This window comes from Pseudophryne corroboree, chromosome 3 (assembly GCF_028390025.1).
Source record: "Pseudophryne corroboree isolate aPseCor3 chromosome 3, aPseCor3.hap2, whole genome shotgun sequence".
Taxonomy (NCBI): domain Eukaryota; kingdom Metazoa; phylum Chordata; class Amphibia; order Anura; family Myobatrachidae; genus Pseudophryne; species Pseudophryne corroboree.
The window spans coordinates 117,122,595-117,137,666 of record NC_086446.1 but is presented as its reverse complement, the minus strand read 5'-3'; the positions used below and the strand labels follow the sequence as shown (position 1 = coordinate 117,137,666).

The 15,072-nt window shown below is 41.7% G+C and overlaps 38 non-coding genes and 29 pseudogenes across 38 annotated transcripts; all 67 read left to right on the top strand.

Annotated features, from left to right (window-relative positions):
- Positions 1 to 4: 4 nt before the first annotated feature.
- Positions 5 to 123, top strand: LOC134893839 (5S ribosomal RNA; annotated as a pseudogene).
- Positions 124 to 230: 107 nt separating this feature from the next.
- On the top strand, positions 231 to 349 carry LOC134893838 (5S ribosomal RNA; annotated as a pseudogene).
- A 107-nt stretch (positions 350 to 456) lies between these two features.
- LOC134884591 (5S ribosomal RNA) lies at positions 457 to 575 on the top strand. Its single transcript, XR_010168734.1, has one exon. It is a non-coding gene; the product is annotated as a 5S ribosomal RNA (ribosomal RNA).
- A 107-nt stretch (positions 576 to 682) lies between these two features.
- LOC134892543 (5S ribosomal RNA) lies at positions 683 to 801 on the top strand (annotated as a pseudogene).
- A 107-nt stretch (positions 802 to 908) lies between these two features.
- Positions 909 to 1,027, top strand: LOC134895916 (5S ribosomal RNA; annotated as a pseudogene).
- Positions 1,028 to 1,134: 107 nt separating this feature from the next.
- On the top strand, positions 1,135 to 1,253 carry LOC134888459 (5S ribosomal RNA; annotated as a pseudogene).
- A 107-nt stretch (positions 1,254 to 1,360) lies between these two features.
- On the top strand, positions 1,361 to 1,479 carry LOC134900364 (5S ribosomal RNA). The gene has a single exon (XR_010173876.1). It is a non-coding gene; the product is annotated as a 5S ribosomal RNA (ribosomal RNA).
- A 107-nt stretch (positions 1,480 to 1,586) lies between these two features.
- On the top strand, positions 1,587 to 1,705 carry LOC134900363 (5S ribosomal RNA). The gene has a single exon (XR_010173875.1). It is a non-coding gene; the product is annotated as a 5S ribosomal RNA (ribosomal RNA).
- A 107-nt stretch (positions 1,706 to 1,812) lies between these two features.
- On the top strand, positions 1,813 to 1,931 carry LOC134889635 (5S ribosomal RNA; annotated as a pseudogene).
- A 107-nt stretch (positions 1,932 to 2,038) lies between these two features.
- Positions 2,039 to 2,157, top strand: LOC134900361 (5S ribosomal RNA). Its single transcript, XR_010173874.1, has one exon. It is a non-coding gene; the product is annotated as a 5S ribosomal RNA (ribosomal RNA).
- Positions 2,158 to 2,264: 107 nt separating this feature from the next.
- On the top strand, positions 2,265 to 2,383 carry LOC135060527 (5S ribosomal RNA). The gene has a single exon (XR_010246921.1). It is a non-coding gene; the product is annotated as a 5S ribosomal RNA (ribosomal RNA).
- A 107-nt stretch (positions 2,384 to 2,490) lies between these two features.
- LOC134891618 (5S ribosomal RNA) lies at positions 2,491 to 2,609 on the top strand (annotated as a pseudogene).
- Positions 2,610 to 2,716: 107 nt separating this feature from the next.
- Positions 2,717 to 2,835, top strand: LOC134885028 (5S ribosomal RNA). The gene has a single exon (XR_010169156.1). It is a non-coding gene; the product is annotated as a 5S ribosomal RNA (ribosomal RNA).
- Positions 2,836 to 2,944: 109 nt separating this feature from the next.
- LOC134893709 (5S ribosomal RNA) lies at positions 2,945 to 3,063 on the top strand (annotated as a pseudogene).
- A 107-nt stretch (positions 3,064 to 3,170) lies between these two features.
- Positions 3,171 to 3,289, top strand: LOC134893837 (5S ribosomal RNA; annotated as a pseudogene).
- A 107-nt stretch (positions 3,290 to 3,396) lies between these two features.
- On the top strand, positions 3,397 to 3,515 carry LOC134893835 (5S ribosomal RNA; annotated as a pseudogene).
- Positions 3,516 to 3,622: 107 nt separating this feature from the next.
- On the top strand, positions 3,623 to 3,741 carry LOC134884590 (5S ribosomal RNA). Its single transcript, XR_010168733.1, has one exon. It is a non-coding gene; the product is annotated as a 5S ribosomal RNA (ribosomal RNA).
- Positions 3,742 to 3,848: 107 nt separating this feature from the next.
- LOC134892542 (5S ribosomal RNA) lies at positions 3,849 to 3,967 on the top strand (annotated as a pseudogene).
- Positions 3,968 to 4,074: 107 nt separating this feature from the next.
- Positions 4,075 to 4,193, top strand: LOC134895915 (5S ribosomal RNA; annotated as a pseudogene).
- A 107-nt stretch (positions 4,194 to 4,300) lies between these two features.
- LOC134888458 (5S ribosomal RNA) lies at positions 4,301 to 4,419 on the top strand (annotated as a pseudogene).
- Positions 4,420 to 4,526: 107 nt separating this feature from the next.
- Positions 4,527 to 4,645, top strand: LOC135060836 (5S ribosomal RNA). The gene has a single exon (XR_010247230.1). It is a non-coding gene; the product is annotated as a 5S ribosomal RNA (ribosomal RNA).
- A 107-nt stretch (positions 4,646 to 4,752) lies between these two features.
- On the top strand, positions 4,753 to 4,871 carry LOC134887413 (5S ribosomal RNA; annotated as a pseudogene).
- Positions 4,872 to 4,978: 107 nt separating this feature from the next.
- On the top strand, positions 4,979 to 5,097 carry LOC135060771 (5S ribosomal RNA). The gene has a single exon (XR_010247162.1). It is a non-coding gene; the product is annotated as a 5S ribosomal RNA (ribosomal RNA).
- Positions 5,098 to 5,204: 107 nt separating this feature from the next.
- Positions 5,205 to 5,323, top strand: LOC134900360 (5S ribosomal RNA). The gene has a single exon (XR_010173873.1). It is a non-coding gene; the product is annotated as a 5S ribosomal RNA (ribosomal RNA).
- A 107-nt stretch (positions 5,324 to 5,430) lies between these two features.
- Positions 5,431 to 5,549, top strand: LOC135071002 (5S ribosomal RNA). Its single transcript, XR_010257148.1, has one exon. It is a non-coding gene; the product is annotated as a 5S ribosomal RNA (ribosomal RNA).
- A 107-nt stretch (positions 5,550 to 5,656) lies between these two features.
- LOC135064019 (5S ribosomal RNA) lies at positions 5,657 to 5,775 on the top strand. The gene has a single exon (XR_010250335.1). It is a non-coding gene; the product is annotated as a 5S ribosomal RNA (ribosomal RNA).
- A 107-nt stretch (positions 5,776 to 5,882) lies between these two features.
- Positions 5,883 to 6,001, top strand: LOC134884378 (5S ribosomal RNA). The gene has a single exon (XR_010168528.1). It is a non-coding gene; the product is annotated as a 5S ribosomal RNA (ribosomal RNA).
- A 107-nt stretch (positions 6,002 to 6,108) lies between these two features.
- LOC134886944 (5S ribosomal RNA) lies at positions 6,109 to 6,227 on the top strand (annotated as a pseudogene).
- Positions 6,228 to 6,334: 107 nt separating this feature from the next.
- LOC134887710 (5S ribosomal RNA) lies at positions 6,335 to 6,453 on the top strand (annotated as a pseudogene).
- A 107-nt stretch (positions 6,454 to 6,560) lies between these two features.
- On the top strand, positions 6,561 to 6,679 carry LOC135069098 (5S ribosomal RNA). The gene has a single exon (XR_010255288.1). It is a non-coding gene; the product is annotated as a 5S ribosomal RNA (ribosomal RNA).
- A 107-nt stretch (positions 6,680 to 6,786) lies between these two features.
- Positions 6,787 to 6,900, top strand: LOC134897816 (5S ribosomal RNA; annotated as a pseudogene).
- Positions 6,901 to 7,007: 107 nt separating this feature from the next.
- Positions 7,008 to 7,126, top strand: LOC134884307 (5S ribosomal RNA). The gene has a single exon (XR_010168459.1). It is a non-coding gene; the product is annotated as a 5S ribosomal RNA (ribosomal RNA).
- Positions 7,127 to 7,233: 107 nt separating this feature from the next.
- Positions 7,234 to 7,352, top strand: LOC134885145 (5S ribosomal RNA). The gene has a single exon (XR_010169268.1). It is a non-coding gene; the product is annotated as a 5S ribosomal RNA (ribosomal RNA).
- A 107-nt stretch (positions 7,353 to 7,459) lies between these two features.
- Positions 7,460 to 7,578, top strand: LOC134886539 (5S ribosomal RNA). Its single transcript, XR_010170618.1, has one exon. It is a non-coding gene; the product is annotated as a 5S ribosomal RNA (ribosomal RNA).
- Positions 7,579 to 7,685: 107 nt separating this feature from the next.
- On the top strand, positions 7,686 to 7,804 carry LOC135066119 (5S ribosomal RNA). The gene has a single exon (XR_010252376.1). It is a non-coding gene; the product is annotated as a 5S ribosomal RNA (ribosomal RNA).
- Positions 7,805 to 7,911: 107 nt separating this feature from the next.
- LOC134885761 (5S ribosomal RNA) lies at positions 7,912 to 8,030 on the top strand. The gene has a single exon (XR_010169867.1). It is a non-coding gene; the product is annotated as a 5S ribosomal RNA (ribosomal RNA).
- A 107-nt stretch (positions 8,031 to 8,137) lies between these two features.
- LOC135065231 (5S ribosomal RNA) lies at positions 8,138 to 8,256 on the top strand. Its single transcript, XR_010251516.1, has one exon. It is a non-coding gene; the product is annotated as a 5S ribosomal RNA (ribosomal RNA).
- A 107-nt stretch (positions 8,257 to 8,363) lies between these two features.
- Positions 8,364 to 8,482, top strand: LOC135060770 (5S ribosomal RNA). The gene has a single exon (XR_010247161.1). It is a non-coding gene; the product is annotated as a 5S ribosomal RNA (ribosomal RNA).
- Positions 8,483 to 8,589: 107 nt separating this feature from the next.
- LOC134900359 (5S ribosomal RNA) lies at positions 8,590 to 8,708 on the top strand. Its single transcript, XR_010173872.1, has one exon. It is a non-coding gene; the product is annotated as a 5S ribosomal RNA (ribosomal RNA).
- Positions 8,709 to 8,815: 107 nt separating this feature from the next.
- LOC134889634 (5S ribosomal RNA) lies at positions 8,816 to 8,934 on the top strand (annotated as a pseudogene).
- Positions 8,935 to 9,041: 107 nt separating this feature from the next.
- Positions 9,042 to 9,160, top strand: LOC134900357 (5S ribosomal RNA). The gene has a single exon (XR_010173870.1). It is a non-coding gene; the product is annotated as a 5S ribosomal RNA (ribosomal RNA).
- Positions 9,161 to 9,267: 107 nt separating this feature from the next.
- Positions 9,268 to 9,386, top strand: LOC135060526 (5S ribosomal RNA). The gene has a single exon (XR_010246920.1). It is a non-coding gene; the product is annotated as a 5S ribosomal RNA (ribosomal RNA).
- A 107-nt stretch (positions 9,387 to 9,493) lies between these two features.
- On the top strand, positions 9,494 to 9,612 carry LOC134886943 (5S ribosomal RNA; annotated as a pseudogene).
- Positions 9,613 to 9,719: 107 nt separating this feature from the next.
- Positions 9,720 to 9,838, top strand: LOC134885027 (5S ribosomal RNA). The gene has a single exon (XR_010169155.1). It is a non-coding gene; the product is annotated as a 5S ribosomal RNA (ribosomal RNA).
- A 109-nt stretch (positions 9,839 to 9,947) lies between these two features.
- Positions 9,948 to 10,066, top strand: LOC134893708 (5S ribosomal RNA; annotated as a pseudogene).
- A 107-nt stretch (positions 10,067 to 10,173) lies between these two features.
- LOC134893834 (5S ribosomal RNA) lies at positions 10,174 to 10,292 on the top strand (annotated as a pseudogene).
- Positions 10,293 to 10,399: 107 nt separating this feature from the next.
- LOC134893833 (5S ribosomal RNA) lies at positions 10,400 to 10,518 on the top strand (annotated as a pseudogene).
- Positions 10,519 to 10,625: 107 nt separating this feature from the next.
- On the top strand, positions 10,626 to 10,744 carry LOC134884589 (5S ribosomal RNA). The gene has a single exon (XR_010168732.1). It is a non-coding gene; the product is annotated as a 5S ribosomal RNA (ribosomal RNA).
- Positions 10,745 to 10,851: 107 nt separating this feature from the next.
- On the top strand, positions 10,852 to 10,970 carry LOC134892541 (5S ribosomal RNA; annotated as a pseudogene).
- A 107-nt stretch (positions 10,971 to 11,077) lies between these two features.
- LOC134895914 (5S ribosomal RNA) lies at positions 11,078 to 11,196 on the top strand (annotated as a pseudogene).
- A 107-nt stretch (positions 11,197 to 11,303) lies between these two features.
- LOC134888457 (5S ribosomal RNA) lies at positions 11,304 to 11,422 on the top strand (annotated as a pseudogene).
- A 107-nt stretch (positions 11,423 to 11,529) lies between these two features.
- On the top strand, positions 11,530 to 11,648 carry LOC135060835 (5S ribosomal RNA). Its single transcript, XR_010247229.1, has one exon. It is a non-coding gene; the product is annotated as a 5S ribosomal RNA (ribosomal RNA).
- Positions 11,649 to 11,755: 107 nt separating this feature from the next.
- LOC134887412 (5S ribosomal RNA) lies at positions 11,756 to 11,874 on the top strand (annotated as a pseudogene).
- Positions 11,875 to 11,981: 107 nt separating this feature from the next.
- On the top strand, positions 11,982 to 12,100 carry LOC135060769 (5S ribosomal RNA). The gene has a single exon (XR_010247159.1). It is a non-coding gene; the product is annotated as a 5S ribosomal RNA (ribosomal RNA).
- A 107-nt stretch (positions 12,101 to 12,207) lies between these two features.
- LOC134900356 (5S ribosomal RNA) lies at positions 12,208 to 12,326 on the top strand. The gene has a single exon (XR_010173869.1). It is a non-coding gene; the product is annotated as a 5S ribosomal RNA (ribosomal RNA).
- A 107-nt stretch (positions 12,327 to 12,433) lies between these two features.
- On the top strand, positions 12,434 to 12,552 carry LOC135071001 (5S ribosomal RNA). The gene has a single exon (XR_010257147.1). It is a non-coding gene; the product is annotated as a 5S ribosomal RNA (ribosomal RNA).
- A 107-nt stretch (positions 12,553 to 12,659) lies between these two features.
- LOC135064017 (5S ribosomal RNA) lies at positions 12,660 to 12,778 on the top strand. The gene has a single exon (XR_010250333.1). It is a non-coding gene; the product is annotated as a 5S ribosomal RNA (ribosomal RNA).
- Positions 12,779 to 12,885: 107 nt separating this feature from the next.
- LOC134884377 (5S ribosomal RNA) lies at positions 12,886 to 13,004 on the top strand. The gene has a single exon (XR_010168527.1). It is a non-coding gene; the product is annotated as a 5S ribosomal RNA (ribosomal RNA).
- Positions 13,005 to 13,111: 107 nt separating this feature from the next.
- Positions 13,112 to 13,230, top strand: LOC134886942 (5S ribosomal RNA; annotated as a pseudogene).
- Positions 13,231 to 13,337: 107 nt separating this feature from the next.
- LOC134887709 (5S ribosomal RNA) lies at positions 13,338 to 13,456 on the top strand (annotated as a pseudogene).
- Positions 13,457 to 13,563: 107 nt separating this feature from the next.
- On the top strand, positions 13,564 to 13,682 carry LOC135069096 (5S ribosomal RNA). The gene has a single exon (XR_010255286.1). It is a non-coding gene; the product is annotated as a 5S ribosomal RNA (ribosomal RNA).
- A 107-nt stretch (positions 13,683 to 13,789) lies between these two features.
- LOC134897815 (5S ribosomal RNA) lies at positions 13,790 to 13,903 on the top strand (annotated as a pseudogene).
- Positions 13,904 to 14,010: 107 nt separating this feature from the next.
- LOC134884306 (5S ribosomal RNA) lies at positions 14,011 to 14,129 on the top strand. The gene has a single exon (XR_010168458.1). It is a non-coding gene; the product is annotated as a 5S ribosomal RNA (ribosomal RNA).
- Positions 14,130 to 14,236: 107 nt separating this feature from the next.
- Positions 14,237 to 14,355, top strand: LOC134885144 (5S ribosomal RNA). Its single transcript, XR_010169267.1, has one exon. It is a non-coding gene; the product is annotated as a 5S ribosomal RNA (ribosomal RNA).
- Positions 14,356 to 14,462: 107 nt separating this feature from the next.
- LOC134886536 (5S ribosomal RNA) lies at positions 14,463 to 14,581 on the top strand. The gene has a single exon (XR_010170616.1). It is a non-coding gene; the product is annotated as a 5S ribosomal RNA (ribosomal RNA).
- Positions 14,582 to 14,688: 107 nt separating this feature from the next.
- Positions 14,689 to 14,807, top strand: LOC135066118 (5S ribosomal RNA). Its single transcript, XR_010252375.1, has one exon. It is a non-coding gene; the product is annotated as a 5S ribosomal RNA (ribosomal RNA).
- A 107-nt stretch (positions 14,808 to 14,914) lies between these two features.
- Positions 14,915 to 15,033, top strand: LOC134885760 (5S ribosomal RNA). Its single transcript, XR_010169866.1, has one exon. It is a non-coding gene; the product is annotated as a 5S ribosomal RNA (ribosomal RNA).
- The last annotated feature ends 39 nt before the right edge of the window (positions 15,034 to 15,072 follow it).

Sequence of the window (15,072 nt, the reverse complement as noted above, 5' to 3'; positions counted from 1 at the left end):
GCTCATCTACAGCCACACCAGACTGGATACGCCCAATCTCATCTGATCTTGGAAGCTAAGCAGTGTTGGGCCTGGTTAGAACTTGGATAGGAGACCACCTGGGAATACAAGGTGCTGTAGATATTTTTATACTGCCAACACCGTTCTGTTGATGCATTCCATTTTCAAACGTATTCATTTATGAACCAGTAGTTAGAAATAGAAAAGTTCTAACAGAAACCACAAAGCTCATCTACAGCCACACCAGACTGGATACGCCCAATCTCATCTGATCTTGGAAGCTAAGCAGTGTTGGGCCTGGTTAGAACTTGGATAGGAGACCACCTGGGAATACAAGGTGCTGTAGATATTTTTATACTGCCAACACCGTTCTGTTGATGCATTCCATTTTCAAACGTATTCATTTATGAACCAGTAGTTAGAAGTAGAAAAGTTCTAACAGAAACCGCAAAGCTCATCTACAGCCACACTAGACTGGATACGCCCAATCTCATCTGATCTTGGAAGCTAAGCAGTGTTGGGCCTAGTTAGTACTTGGATGGGAGACCACCTGGGAATACAAGGTGCTGTAGATATTTTTATACTGCCAACACCGTTCTGTTGATGCATTCCATTTTCAAATGTATTCATTTATGAACCAGTAGTTAGAAGTAGAAAAGTTCTAACAGAAACCACAAAGCTCATCTACAGCCACACCACACTGGATACGCCCAATATCATCTGATCTTGGAAGCTAAGCAATGTTGGGCCTGGTTAGTACTTGGATGGCAGACCACCTGGGAATACAAGGTGCTGTAGATATTTTTATACTGCCAACACCGTTCTGTTGATGCATTCCATTTTCAAACGTATTCATTTATGAACCAGTAGTTAGAAGTAGAAAAGTTCTAACAGAAACCACAAAGCTTACCTACAGCCACACCAGACTGGATACGCCCAATCTCATCTAATCTTGGAAGCTAAGCAGTGTTGGGCTTGGTTAGTACTTGGATAGGAGACCACCTGGGAATATAAGGTGCTGTAGATATTTTTATACTGCCAACACCGTTCTGTTGATGCATTCCATTTTCAAACGTATTCATTTATGAACCAGTAGTTAGAAGTAGAAAAGTTCTAACAGAAACCACAAAGCTCATCTACAGCCACACCACACTGGATATGCCCAATCTCATCTGATCTTGGAAGCTAAGCAGTGTTGGGCCTGGTTAGTACTTGGATGTGAGACCACCTGGGAATACAAGGTGTTGTAGATATTTTTATACTGCCAACACCGTTCTGTTGATGCATTCCATTTTAAAACGTATTCATTTATGAACCAGTAGTTAGAAGTAGAAAAGTTCTAACAGAAACCACAAAGCTCATCTACAGCCACACCACACTGGATACGCCCAATCTCATCTGATCTTGGAAGCTAAGCAGTGTTGGGCCTGGTTAGTACTTGGATGGGAGACCACCTGGGAATACAAGGTGCTGTAGATATTTTTATACTGCCAACACCGTTCTGTTGATGCATTCCATTTTCAAACGTATTCATTTATGAAGCAGTAGTTAGAAGTAGAAAAGTTCTAACAGAAACCACAAAGCTCATCTACAGCCACACCACACTGGATACGCCCAATCTCATCTGATCTTGGAAGCTAAGCAGTGTTGGGCCTGGTTAGTACTTGGATGGGAGACCACCTGGGAATACAAGGTGCTGTAGATATTTTTATACTGCCAACACCGTTCTGTTGATGCATTCCATTTTAAAACGTACTCATTTATGAACCAGTAGTTAGAAGTAGAAAAGTTCTAAGAGAAACCACAAAGCTCATCTACAGCCACACCACACTGGATACGCCCAATCTCATCTGATTTTGGAAGCTAAGCAATGTTGGGCCTGGTTAGTACTTGGATGGCAGACCACCTGGGAATACAAGGTGCTGTAGATATTTTTATACTGCCAACACCGTTCTGTTGATGCATTCCATTTTCAAACTTATTCATTTATGAACCAGTAGTTAGAAGTAGAAAAGTTCTAACAGAAACCACAAAGCTCATCTACAGCCACACCACACTGGATACGCCCAATCTCATCTGATCTTGGAAGCTAAGCAGTGTTGGGCCTGGTTAGTACTTGGATGGGAGACCACCTGGGAATACAAGGTGCTGTAGATATTTTTATACTGCCAACACCGTTCTGTTGATGCATTCCATTTTAAAGCGTACTCATTTATGAACCAGTAGTTAGAAGTAGAAAAGTTCTAACAGAAACCACAAAGCTCATCTACAGCCACACCACACTGGATACGCCCAATCTCATCTGATCTTGGAAGCTAAGCAGTGTTGGGCTTGGTTAGTACTTGGATGGGAGACCACCTGAGAATACAAGGTGCTGTAGATATTTTTATACTGCCAACACCGTTCTGTTGATGCATTCCATTTTCAAACTTATTCATTTATGAACCAGTAGTTAGAAGTAGAAAAGTTCTAACAGAAACCACAAAGCTCATCTACAGCCACACCACACTGGATACGCCAAATCTCATCTGATCTTGGAAGCTAAGCAGTGTTGGGCCTGGTTAGTACTTGGATGGGAGACCACCTATGAATACAAGGTGCTATAGATATTTTTATACTGCCAACACCGTTCTGTTGATGCATTCCATTTTCAAACGTATTCATTTATGAACCAGTAGTTAGAAGTAGAAAAGTTCTAACAGAAACCACAAAGCTCATCTACAGCCACACCAGACTGGATACGCCCAATCTCATCTGATCTTGGAAGCTAAGCAGTGTTGGGCCTGGTTAGTACTTGGATGGTAGACCACCTGGGAATACAAGGTGCTGTAGATATTTTTATACTGCCAACACCGTTCTGTTGATGCATTCCTTTTTAAAACGTATTCATTTATGAACCAGTAGTTAGAAGTAGAAAAGTTCTAATAGAAACCACAGAAAGCTCATCTACAGCCACACCAGACTGGATACACCCAAACTCATCTGATCTAGGAAGCTAAGCCGTCTTGGGCCTGGTTAGTACTTTGAGGGGAGACCACCTAGGAATACAAGGTGCTGTAGATATTTTTATACTGCCAACACCGTTCTGTTGATGCATTCCATTTTCAAACGTATTCATTTATGAACCAGTAGTTAGAAGTAGAAAAGTTCTAACAGAAACCACAAAGCTCATCTACAGCCACACCAGACTGGATACGCCCAATCTCATCTGATCTTGGAAGCTAAGCAGTGTTGGGCCTGGTTAGAACTTGGATAGGAGACCACCTGGGAATACAAGGTGCTGTAGATATTTTTATACTGCCAACACCGTTCTGTTGATGCATTCCATTTTCAAACGTATTCATTTATGAACCAGTAGTTAGAAATAGAAAAGTTCTAACAGAAACCACAAAGCTCATCTACAGCCACACCAGACTGGATACGCCCAATCTCATCTGATCTTGGAAGCTAAGCAGTGTTGGGCCTGGTTAGAACTTGGATAGGAGACCACCTGGGAATACAAGGTGCTGTAGATATTTTTATACTGCCAACACCGTTCTGTTGATGCATTCCATTTTCAAACGTATTCATTTATGAACCAGTAGTTAGAAGTAGAAAAGTTCTAACAGAAACCGCAAAGCTCATCTACAGCCACACTAGACTGGATACGCCCAATCTCATCTGATCTTGGAAGCTAAGCAGTGTTGGGCCTAGTTAGTACTTGGATGGGAGACCACCTGGGAATACAAGGTGCTGTAGATATTTTTATACTGCCAACACCGTTCTGTTGATGCATTCCATTTTCAAATGTATTCATTTATGAACCAGTAGTTAGAAGTAGAAAAGTTCTAACAGAAACCACAAAGCTCATCTACAGCCACACCACACTGGATACGCCCAATATCATCTGATCTTGGAAGCTAAGCAATGTTGGGCCTGGTTAGTACTTGGATGGCAGACCACCTGGGAATACAAGGTGCTGTAGATATTTTTATACTGCCAACACCGTTCTGTTGATGCATTCCATTTTCAAACGTATTCATTTATGAACCAGTAGTTAGAAGTAGAAAAGTTCTAACAGAAACCACAAAGCTTACCTACAGCCACACCAGACTGGATACGCCCAATCTCATCTAATCTTGGAAGCTAAGCAGTGTTGGGCTTGGTTAGTACTTGGATAGGAGACCACCTGGGAATATAAGGTGCTGTAGATATTTTTATACTGCCAACACCGTTCTGTTGATGCATTCCATTTTCAAACGTATTCATTTATGAACCAGTAGTTAGAAGTAGAAAAGTTCTAACAGAAACCACAAAGCTCATCTACAGCCACACCACACTGGATATGCCCAATCTCATCTGATCTTGGAAGCTAAGCAGTGTTGGGCCTGGTTAGTACTTGGATGTGAGACCACCTGGGAATACAAGGTGTTGTAGATATTTTTATACTGCCAACACCGTTCTGTTGATGCATTCCATTTTAAAACGTATTCATTTATGAACCAGTAGTTAGAAGTAGAAAAGTTCTAACAGAAACCACAAAGCTCATCTACAGCCACACCACACTGGATACGCCCAATCTCATCTGAACTTGAAAGCTAAGCAGTGTTGGGCCTGGCTAGTACTTGGATGGGAGACCACCTGGGAATACAAGGTGCTGTAGATATTTTTATACTGCCAACACCGTTCTGTTGATGCATTCCATTTTCAAACGTATTCATTTATGAACCAGTAGTTAGAAGTAAAAAAGTTCTAACAGAAACCACAAAGCTCATCTACAGCCACACCAGACTGGATACGCCCAATCTCATCTGATCTTGGAAGCTAAGCAGTGTTGGGCATGGTTAGTACTTGGATGGGAGACCACCTGGGAATACAAGGTGCTGTAGATATTTTTATACTGCCAACACCATTCTGTTGATGCATTCCATTTTCAAACGTATTCATTTATGAAGCAGTAGTTAGAAGTAGAAAAGTTCTAACAGAAACCACAAAGCTCATCTACAGCCACACTACACTGGATACGCCCAATCTCATCTGATCTTGGAAGCTAAGCAGTGTTGGGCCTGGTTAGTACTTGGATGGGAGACCACCTGGGAATACAAGGTGCTGTAGATATTTTTATACTGCCAACACCGTTCTGTTGATGCATTCCATTTTCAAACGTATTCATTTATGAAGCAGTAGTTAGAAGTAGAAAAGTTCTAACAGAAACCACAAAGCTCATCTACAGCCACACCACACTGGATACGCCCAATCTCATCTGATCTTGGAAGCTAAGCAGTGTTGGGCCTGGTTAGTACTTGGATGGGAGACCACCTGGGAATACAAGGTGCTGTAGATATTTTTATACTGCCAACACCGTTCTGTTGATGCATTCCATTTTAAAACGTACTCATTTATGAACCAGTAGTTAGAAGTAGAAAAGTTCTAAGAGAAACCACAAAGCTCATCTACAGCCACACCACACTGGATACGCCCAATCTCATCTGATCTTGGAAGCTAAGCAATGTTGGGCCTGGTTAGTACTTGGATGGCAGACCACCTGGGAATACAAGGTGCTGTAGATATTTTTATACTGCCAACACCGTTCTGTTGATGCATTCCATTTTCAAACTTATTCATTTATGAACCAGTAGTTAGAAGTAGAAAAGTTCTAACAGAAACCACAAAGCTCATCTACAGCCACACCACAGTGGATACGCCCAATCTCATCTGATCTTGGAAGCTAAGCAGTGTTGGGCCTGGTTAGTACTTGGATGGGAGACCACCTGGGAATACAAGGTGCTGTAGATATTTTTATACTGCCAACACCGTTCTGTTGATGCATTCCATTTTAAAGCGTACTCATTTATGAACCAGTAGTTAGAAGTAGAAAAGTTCTAACAGAAACCACAAAGCTCATCTACAGCCACACCACACTGGATACGCCCAATCTCATCTAATCTTGGAAGCTAAGCAGTGTTGGGCTTGGTTAGTACTTGGATGGGAGACCACCTGAGAATACAAGGTGCTGTAGATATTTTTATACTGCCAACACCGTTCTGTTGATGCATTCCATTTTCAAACTTATTCATTTATGAACCAGTAGTTAGAAGTAGAAAAGTTCTAACAGAAACCACAAAGCTCATCTACAGCCACACCACACTGGATACGCCAAATCTCATCTGATCTTGGAAGCTAAGCAGTGTTGGGCCTGGTTAGTACTTGGATGGGAGACCACCTGAGAATACAAGGTGCTATAGATATTTTTATACTGCCAACACCGTTCTGTTGATGCATTCCATTTTCAAACGTATTCATTTATGAACCAGTAGTTAGAAGTAGAAAAGTTCTAACAGAAACCACAAAGCTCATCTACAGCCACACCACACTGGATACGCCCAATCTCATCTGATCTTGGAAGCTATGCAGTGTTGGGCATGGTTAGTACTTGGATGGGAGACCACCTGGGAATACAAGGTGCTGTAGATATTTTTATACTGCCAACACCGTTCTGTTGATGCATTCCCTTTTCAAACGTATTCATTTATGAACCAGTAGTTAGTAGTAGAAAAGTTCTAACAGAAACCACAAAGTTCATCTACAGCCACACCACACTGGATACGCCCAATCTCATCTGATCTTGGAAGCTAAGCAATGTTGGGCCTGGTTAGTACTTGCATGGGAGACCACCTGGGAATACAAGGTGCTGTAGATATTTTTATACTGCCAACAACGTTCTTTTGATGCATTCCATTTTCAAACGTATTCATTTATGAACCAGTAGTTAGAAGTAGAAAAGTTCTAACAGAAACCACAAAGCTCATCTACAGCCACACTGGATACTCCCAATCTCATCTGATCTTGGAAGCTATGTAGTGTTGGGCATGGTTAGTACTTGGATGGGAGACCACCTGGGAATACAAGGTGCTGTAGATATTTTTATACTGCCAACACCGTTCTGTTGATGCATTCCATTTTCAAACGTATTCATTTATGAACCAGTAGTTAGAAGTAGAAAAGTTCTAACAGAAACCACAAAGTTCATCTACAGCCACACCACTCTGGATACGCCCAATCTCATCTGATCTTGGAAGCTAAGCATTGTTGGGCCTGGTTAGTACTTGAATGGGAGACCACCTGGGAATACAAGGTGCTGTAGATATTTTTATACTGCCAACACCGTTCTGTTGATGCATTCCATTTTCAAACGTATTCATTTATGAACCAGTAGTTAGAAGTAGAAAAGTTCTGACAGAAATCACAAAGCTTGTCTACAGCCACACCACACTGGATACGCCCAATCTCATCTGATCTTGGAAGCTAAGCAATGTTGGGCCTGGTTAGTACTTGCATGGGAGACCACCTGGGAATACAAGGTGCTGTAGATATTTTTATACTGCCAACACCGTTCTGTTGATGCATTCCATTTTCAAACGTCTTCATTTATGAACCAGTAGTTAGAAGTAGAAAAGTTGTAACAGAAACCACAAAGGTCAACTACAGCCACACCACACTGGATACGCCCAATCTCATCTGATCTTGGAAGCTAAGCAGTGTTGTGCCTGGTTAGTACCTGGATGGGAGACCACCTGGGAATACAAGGTGCTGTAGATATTTTTATACTGCCAACACCGTTCTGTTGATGCATTCCATTTTCAAACGTATTCATTTATGAACCAGTAGTTAGAAGTAGAAAAGTTCTAACAGAAACCACAAAGCTCATCTACAGCCACACCACACTGGATACGCCCAATCTCATCTGATCTTGGAAGCTGAGCAGTGTTGGGCCTGGTTAGTACTTGGATGGGAGACCACCTGGGAATACAAGGTGCTGTAGATATTTTTATACTGCCAACACCGTTCTGTTGATGCATTCCATTTTCAAACGTATTCATTTATGAACCAGTAGTTAGAAGTAGAAAAGTTCTAACAGAAACCACAAAGTTCATCTACAGCCACACCACACTGGAAACGCCCAATCTCATCTGATCTTGGAAGCTAAGCAGTGTTGTACCTGGTTAGTACTTGGATGGGAGACCACCCGGGAATACAAGGTGCTGTAGATATTTTTATACTGCCAACACTGTTCTGTTGATGCATTCCATTTTCAAACGTATTCATTTATGAACCAGTAGTTAGAAGTAGAAAAGTTCTAACAGAAACCACAAAGCTCATCTACAGCCACACCACACTGGATACGCCCAATCTCATCTGATCTTGGAAGCTAAGCAGTGTTGGGCATGGTTAGTACTTGGATGGGAGACCACCTGGGAATACAAGGTGCTGTAGATATTTTTATACTGCCAACACCATTCTGTTGATGCATTCCATTTTCAAACGTATTCATTTATGAAGCAGTAGTTAGAAGTAGAAAAGTTCTAACAGAAACCACAAAGCTCATCTACAGCCACACTACACTGGATACGCCCAATCTCATCTGATCTTGGAAGCTAAGCAGTGTTGGGCCTGGTTAGTACTTGGATGGGAGACCACCTGGGAATACAAGGTGCTGTAGATATTTTTATACTGCCAACACCGATCTGTTGATGCATTCCATTTTCAAACGTGTTCATTTATGAAGCAGTAGTTAGAAGTAGAAAAGTTCTAACAGAAACCACAAAGCTCATCTACAGCCACACCACACTGGATACGCCCAATCTCATCTGATCTTGGAAGCTAAGCAGTGTTGGGCCTGGTTAGTACTTGGATGGGAGACCACCTGGGAATACAAGGTGCTGTAGATATTTTTATACTGCCAACACCGTTCTGTTGATGCATTCCATTTTAAAACGTACTCATTTATGAACCAGTAGTTAGAAGTAGAAAAGTTCTAAGAGAAACCACAAAGCTCATCTACAGCCACACCACACTGGATACGCCCAATCTCATCTGATTTTGGAAGCTAAGCAATGTTGGGCCTGGTTAGTACTTGGATGGCAGACCACCTGGGAATACAAGGTGCTGTAGATATTTTTATACTGCCAACACCGTTCTGTTGATGCATTCCATTTTCAAACTTATTCATTTATGAACCAGTAGTTAGAAGTAGAAAAGTTCTAACAGAAACCACAAAGCTCATCTACAGCCACACCACACTGGATACGCCCAATCTCATCTGATCTTGGAAGCTAAGCAGTGTTGGGCCTGGTTAGTACTTGGATGGGAGACCACCTGGGAATACAAGGTGCTGTAGATATTTTTATACTGCCAACACCGTTCTGTTGATGCATTCCATTTTAAAGCGTACTCATTTATGAACCAGTAGTTAGAAGTAGAAAAGTTCTAACAGAAACCACAAAGCTCATCTACAGCCACACCACACTGGATACGCCCAATCTCATCTGATCTTGGAAGCTAAGCAGTGTTGGGCTTGGTTAGTACTTGGATGGGAGACCACCTGAGAATACAAGGTGCTGTAGATATTTTTATACTGCCAACACCGTTCTGTTGATGCATTCCATTTTCAAACTTATTCATTTATGAACCAGTAGTTAGAAGTAGAAAAGTTCTAACAGAAACCACAAAGCTCATCTACAGCCACACCACACTGGATACGCCAAATCTCATCTGATCTTGGAAGCTAAGCAGTGTTGGGCCTGGTTAGTACTTGGATGGGAGACCACCTGAGAATACAAGGTGCTATAGATATTTTTATACTGCCAACACCGTTCTGTTGATGCATTCCATTTTCAAACGTATTCATTTATGAACCAGTAGTTAGAAGTAGAAAAGTTCTAACAGAAACCACAAAGCTCATCTACAGCCACACCAGACTGGATACGCCCAATCTCATCTGATCTTGGAAGCTAAGCAGTGTTGGGCCTGGTTAGTACTTGGATGGTAGACCACCTGGGAATACAAGGTGCTGTAGATATTTTTATACTGCCAACACCGTTCTGTTGATGCATTCCTTTTTAAAACGTATTCATTTATGAACCAGTAGTTAGAAGTAGAAAAGTTCTAATAGAAACCACACAAAGCTCATCTACAGCCACACCAGACTGGATACACCCAAACTCATCTGATCTAGGAAGCTAAGCCGTCTTGGGCCTGGTTAGTACTTTGAGGGGAGACCACCTAGGAATACAAGGTGCTGTAGATATTTTTATACTGCCAACACCGTTCTGTTGATGCATTCCATTTTCAAACGTATTCATTTATGAACCAGTAGTTAGAAGTAGAAAAGTTCTAACAGAAACCACAAAGCTCATCTACAGCCACACCAGACTGGATACGCCCAATCTCATCTGATCTTGGAAGCTAAGCAGTGTTGGGCCTGGTTAGAACTTGGATAGGAGACCACCTGGGAATACAAGGTGCTGTAGATATTTTTATACTGCCAACACCGTTCTGTTGATGCATTCCATTTTCAAACGTATTCATTTATGAACCAGTAGTTAGAAATAGAAAAGTTCTAACAGAAACCACAAAGCTCATCTACAGCCACACCAGACTGGATACGCCCAATCTCATCTGATCTTGGAAGCTAAGCAGTGTTGGGCCTGGTTAGAACTTGGATAGGAGACCACCTGGGAATACAAGGTGCTGTAGATATTTTTATACTGCCAACACCGTTCTGTTGATGCATTCCATTTTCAAACGTATTCATTTATGAACCAGTAGTTAGAAGTAGAAAAGTTCTAACAGAAACCGCAAAGCTCATCTACAGCCACACTAGACTGGATACGCCCAATCTCATCTGATCTTGGAAGCTAAGCAGTGTTGGGCCTAGTTAGTACTTGGATGGGAGACCACCTGGGAATACAAGGTGCTGTAGATATTTTTATACTGCCAACACCGTTCTGTTGATGCATTCCATTTTCAAATGTATTCATTTATGAACCAGTAGTTAGAAGTAGAAAAGTTCTAACAGAAACCACAAAGCTCATCTACAGCCACACCACACTGGATACGCCCAATATCATCTGATCTTGGAAGCTAAGCAATGTTGGGCCTGGTTAGTACTTGGATGGCAGACCACCTGGGAATACAAGGTGCTGTAGATATTTTTATACTGCCAACACCGTTCTGTTGATGCATTCCATTTTCAAACGTATTCATTTATGAACCAGTAGTTAGAAGTAGAAAAGTTCTAACAGAAACCACAAAGCTTACCTACAGCCACACCAGACTGGATACGCCCAATCTCATCTAATCTTGGAAGCTAAGCAGTGTTGGGCTTGGTTAGTACTTGGATAGGAGACCACCTGGGAATATAAGGTGCTGTAGATATTTTTATACTGCCAACACCGTTCTGTTGATGCATTCCATTTTCAAACGTATTCATTTATGAACCAGTAGTTAGAAGTAGAAAAGTTCTAACAGAAACCACAAAGCTCATCTACAGCCACACCACACTGGATATGCCCAATCTCATCTGATCTTGGAAGCTAAGCAGTGTTGGGCCTGGTTAGTACTTGGATGTGAGACCACCTGGGAATACAAGGTGTTGTAGATATTTTTATACTGCCAACACCGTTCTGTTGATGCATTCCATTTTAAAACGTATTCATTTATGAACCAGTAGTTAGAAGTAGAAAAGTTCTAACAGAAACCACAAAGCTCATCTACAGCCACACCACACTGGATACGCCCAATCTCATCTGAACTTGAAAGCTAAGCAGTGTTGGGCCTGGCTAGTACTTGGATGGGAGACCACCTGGGAATACAAGGTGCTGTAGATATTTTTATACTGCCAACACCGTTCTGTTGATGCATTCCATTTTCAAACGTATTCATTTATGAACCAGTAGTTAGAAGTAAAAAAGTTCTAACAGAAACCACAAAGCTCATCTACAGCCACACCAGACTGGATACGCCCAATCTCATCTGATCTTGGAAGCTAAGCAGTGTTGGGCATGGTTAGTACTTGGATGGGAGACCACCTGGGAATACAAGGTGCTGTAGATATTTTTATACTGCCAACACCATTCTGTTGATGCATTCCATTTTCAAACGTATTCATTTATGAAGCAGTAGTTAGAAGTAGAAAAGTTCTAACAGAAACCACAAAGCTCATCTACAGCCACACTACACTGGATACGCCCAATCTCATCTGATCTTGGAAGCTAAGCAGTGTTGGGCCTGGTTAGTACTTGGATGGGAGACCACCTGGGAATACAAGGTGCTGTAGATATTTTTATACTGCCAACACCGTTCTGTTGATGCATTCCATTTTCAAACGTATTCATTTATGAAGCAGTAGTTAGAAGTAGAAAAGTTCTAACAGAAACCACAAAGCTCATCTACAGCCACACCACACTGGATACGCCCAATCTCATCTGATCTTGGAAGCTAAGCAGTGTTGGGCCTGGTTAGTACTTGGATGGGAGACCACCTGGGAATACAAGGTGCTGTAGATATTTTTATACTGCCAACACCGTTCTGTTGATGCATTCCATTTTAAAACGTACTCATTTATGAACCAGTAGTTAGAAGTAGAAAAGTTCTAAGAGAAACCACAAAGCTCATCTACAGCCACACCACACTGGATACGCCCAATCTCATCTGATCTTGGAAGCTAAGCAATGTTGGGCCTGGTTAGTACTTGGATGGCAGACCACCTGGGAATACAAGGTGCTGTAGATATTTTTATACTGCCAACACCGTTCTGTTGATGCATTCCATTTTCAAACTTATTCATTTATGAACCAGTAGTTAGAAGTAGAAAAGTTCTAACAGAAACCACAAAGCTCATCTACAGCCACACCACAGTGGATACGCCCAATCTCATCTGATCTTGGAAGCTAAGCAGTGTTGGGCCTGGTTAGTACTTGGATGGGAGACCACCTGGGAATACAAGGTGCTGTAGATATTTTTATACTGCCAACACCGTTCTGTTGATGCATTCCATTTTAAAGCGTACTCATTTATGAACCAGTAGTTAGAAGTAGAAAAGTTCTAACAGAAACCACAAAGCTCATCTACAGCCACACCACACTGGATACGCCCAATCTCATCTAATCTTGGAAGCTAAGCAGTGTTGGGCTTGGTTAGTACTTGGATGGGAGACCACCTGAGAATACAAGGTGCTGTAGATATTTTTATACTGCCAACACCGTTCTGTTGATGCATTCCATTTTCAAACTTATTCATTTATGAACCAGTAGTTAGAAGTAGAAAAGTTCTAACAGAAACCACAAAGCTCATCTACAGCCACACCACACTGGATACGCCAAATCTCATCTGATCTTGGAAGCTAAGCAGTGTTGGGCCTGGTTAGTACTTGGATGGGAGACCACCTGAGAATACAAGGTGCTATAGATATTTTTATACTGCCAACACCGTTCTGTTGATGCATTCCATTTTCAAACGTATTCATTTATGAACCAGTAGTTAGAAGTAGAAAAGTTCTAACAGAAACCACAAAGCTCATCTACAGCCACACCACACTGGATACGCCCAATCTCATCTGATCTTGGAAGCTATGCAGTGTTGGGCATGGTTAGTACTTGGATGGGAGACCACCTGGGAATACAAGGTGCTGTAGATATTTTTATACTGCCAACACCGTTCTGTTGATGCATTCCCTTTTCAAACGTATTCATTTATGAACCAGTAGTTAGTAGTAGAAAAGTTCTAACAGAAACCACAAAGTTCATCTACAGCCACACCACACTGGATACGCCCAATCTCATCTGATCTTGGAAGCTAAGCAATGTTGGGCCTGGTTAGTACTTGCATGGGAGACCACCTGGGAATACAAGGTGCTGTAGATATTTTTATACTGCCAACAACGTTCTTTTGATGCATTCCATTTTCAAACGTATTCATTTATGAACCAGTAGTTAGAAGTAGAAAAGTTCTAACAGAAACCACAAAGCTCATCTACAGCCACACTGGATACTCCCAATCTCATCTGATCTTGGAAGCTATGTAGTGTTGGGCATGGTTAGTACTTGGATGGGAGACCACCTGGGAATACAAGGTGCTGTAGATATTTTTATACTGCCAACACCGTTCTGTTGATGCATTCCATTTTCAAACGTATTCATTTATGAACCAGTAGTTAGAAGTAGAAAAGTTCTAACAGAAACCACAAAGTTCATCTACAGCCACACCACTCTGGATACGCCCAATCTCATCTGATCTTGGAAGCTAAGCATTGTTGGGCCTGGTTAGTACTTGAATGGGAGACCACCTGGGAATACAAGGTGCTGTAGATATTTTTATACTGCCAACACCGTTCTGTTGATGCATTCCATTTTCAAACGTATTCATTTATGAACCAGTAGTTAGAAGTAGAAAAGTTCTGACAGAAATCACAAAGCTTGTCTACAGCCACACCACACTGGATACGCCCAATCTCATCTGATCTTGGAAGCTAAGCAATGTTGGGCCTGGTTAGTACTTGCATGGGAGACCACCTGGGAATACAAGGTGCTGTAGATATTTTTATACTGCCAACACCGTTCTGTTGATGCATTCCATTTTCAAACGTCTTCATTTATGAACCAGTAGTTAGAAGTAGAAAAGTTGTAACAGAAACCACAAAGGTCAACTACAGCCACACCACACTGGATACGCCCAATCTCATCTGATCTTGGAAGCTAAGCAGTGTTGTGCCTGGTTAGTACCTGGATGGGAGACCACCTGGGAATACAAGGTGCTGTAGATATTTTTATACTGCCAACACCGTTCTGTTGATGCATTCCATTTTCAAACGTATTCATTTATGAACCAGTAGTTAGAAGTAGAAAAGTTCTAACAGAAACCACAAAGCTCATCTACAGCCACACCACACTGGATACGCCCAATCTCATCTGATCTTGGAAGCTGAGCAGTGTTGGGCCTGGTTAGTACTTGGATGGGAGACCACCTGGGAATACAAGGTGCTGTAGATATTTTTATACTGCCAACACCGTTCTGTTGATGCATTCCATTTTCAAACGTATTCATTTATGAACCAGTAGTTAGAAGTAGAAAAGTTCTAACAGAAACCACAAAGTTCATCTACAGCCACACCACACTGGAAACGCCCAATCTCATCTGATCTTGGAAGCTAAGCAGTGTTGTACCTGGTTAGTACTTGGATGGGAGACCACCCGGGAATACAAGGTGCTGTAGATATTTTTATACTGCCAACACTGTTCTGTTGATGCATTCCAT